The following is a 2,724-nucleotide window of genomic DNA, read 5'->3' as shown; positions in this document are numbered from 1 at the left end:
GACTTGCTTCAGGGCATTCTGCAGATGTCCTGTGCTTCCTCTCTCTAATAAGCTTTCATGGCCTGCCATTTAAAAAAGACTCAAGTAGACCCACCGTGTGATTGAACCCGGATGGCTGTGTTTGCTAATGGCTTTCTTTCGGAAACGTTGTAAATTGAACACTACTTCTTCAGAGCGGTGGCATCTTACAAAAGGATTCATTTTCGCACCTATAATTAAGCTTGTTCAATAATAAAATGCAGCAAAAATGTACAGTCTACACGTTTTCATGAACTCAAAATAGAGGTGCAAGACAGACGACCATTTTCTACGCCCTATATAGCAAATCGGGTATGTTAAATTGGTATCGCCATGACAAATGCAAATTATTGCAATGCATTGTGTCATCTTGAAGTTACACCTTCACTACGCTATAGCGTATTGTTACTTACCGGTATTCGCAAGGTAGTGCTGCAGAGGATGATAAAGTCCGACAGACTGCCAAGAGCAGGCAACGCTGAGGATGGTCAGATCTGAGCTGCCAGCTACGGTAGTTATTCGGACTGCTATCGAACTATGGCTCTTCCCTATAACATCTCTTGGTGGAGGTGAATACATTCGATCCCCTGTCGCAAGCTGGATCTCCGCAGCGGCCGCCACGTCAGTACCATCACAATGTCTACAGACACAGCTACTTCTATGGCCGCCGCTTCTACTGTCGTCATGGCCCACCCCCGTGATCCAGGAACCTTCTGCGAGAGCGACAACGTTGATATAGAAAACTGGCGGCCTTATACAAACGTGTCAGCAAGCACAACAGGTAGGATCCCACACTTATGCTCGCGATTGTAATATTTTACTTGACTACTGGGACCGCGCGAGTGTGGTTTCAAATTCGTGAAGATGGCCTGAAATATTGGGATATCCGCAAGCAGAAGCTCCACGACCTTTTAGGAAGGCCTTTTGACCGCCACCTCGCCTCCAAGAAAGCGCTCCCCTCTCGCACCCAAACTTCTAGAGTCGTATGCCACTTACATTCAGGACATTCTGTCCGTGCCGCAAAGTCGGCCAAGCCATGCCTGAGGCGGATAAAGTCGGCACATAGTAAACGGTATTGCCGCGGATGCCATCAACCTTTTGTTGTGCGGGGATTGTTTCACCGTGGGCTCTGTGGTGCAGGGGTGCCTGCGTTTCGAGCAAGAGAAACAGAGAGGCCTATCTCACCGTTTCCACTGGCTGCCCAACACGGCTACAAGCACCTCCTGTGTCGCTCTTCCGACTCCTCGACCGCCTGCTAGCGAAACTACTTTGACCCGCATCGTCCGCCAAGAGTTTGAGTGCCCAACTCTCGCAGCCTCACTATCGCATACGCCCAACAATACCCTGGCTACCAAACCACTCATTCAGGCTGTTCGCCAAAAGATTCCGAATATTGGCCTCCCTTCTGCCAGCGTCGCCAACACCATGGATTCCGGAGGTGCCCTCCAGTGATGGCTGCTACCCCGTCCAAGGCCAGTTTCTCGCCCCGATATTAGTACCACAATCCGAATCAATGGCGTATCCTGGACAATTGCCCCATCTGCTCTATTTTTTCACCCGCTGACCCCATTTTGCATCACTTCGGTAACCTTTGGTACGCCATCTCGTCATTTCACATACTTAGACCGCCACGGAGACTATGCCCCGGAGACTCGCCTCGACCAAACTCGTGTTCACCCCGGTGCCACTGTTCGTGTTGCCAACCGTTGTTCCATCACCGCAAGCCTTACGCTAGATTTCTACTCTTCCTCACCGTAGTTCTTCATCCTCCTCTTCCGCCCACTTACCGGGAAACAAGCCAATGCAGCTCCCGGAGGTGACACTGCATTTGTGAACCGGACCGAAAAATCTCTGCTGAACACTGCCCTACAAAATAACCGCATCGACGACCTTGCGGATGGATTTCCCGTTTCTGCTTTAATCGATACTGGCGCCTACCTGGCCGTTCTCAGCTCATCATTTCGCCGTCGCCTCGAAAAAGTTCTTACGCCAGCCGTCTCGTCCACAGTTCGCGTCGCCATTGGCAGCTCTGCTGCCGTGTTTGGCGTGTGTACGGCGCGTGTTACCATTGCGGCCCGTCATTCTCCAGTGGTGTTCACCATCGTACACGAATGCTCCCATGACATTATCCTTGGCATTTCTTTTTAACAGTCCACTCTGCCCTCGTTGACTGCTCTACCGGCCTCCTTCGCTTGGACCTCCCACCCTGCTGTGAAGACCCCTCCTGTTCACCCCGCCTTCGATCAGCTCAGTTATGCTGCCTTCCTCCTGAAGCTGTCATTACATCTCTACGTCGCCATTTCCACCCGTCCCAGGCGGTGACTATCTCAAGTGGCCCATTACTGGTGTCATCCTGCAGCGGCAGTGTCACCCTAGAGATGAGTCGCTCAGGAGCGAACCGGATGTTTTAAGCGGCTCTTGCAAGAAAAGCGAGGGAGCAGTGGTTCACTAAATGTGAGCAGCGGCTCTTGGCGATCCAGCTCTTGTTCAGTGATCCGATTCGTTCCGAATGGTTCCTTGTGAGCCGGACCCGCGGTGTAAGAATATTTAGGTGGGGACACCGCACGGGCGAGAGACTGGACGCAAGTTTCCAGATAAAGTACCAGCCACGCTCCTCCGAACCGGGCCGCTGATCGCAGCGTCAGCGTCATGTAGCGGTGAATCTTCGCTGGAAGAAAAAAACACATACATCGACGACGCCGTTGC

Source organism: Amblyomma maculatum, chromosome 3, assembly GCF_055883805.1.
Source record: "Amblyomma maculatum isolate TAMU_Amacu chromosome 3, ASM5588380v1, whole genome shotgun sequence".
NCBI lineage: Eukaryota > Metazoa > Arthropoda > Arachnida > Ixodida > Ixodidae > Amblyomma > Amblyomma maculatum.
This window is presented reverse-complemented; position numbering follows the sequence as displayed.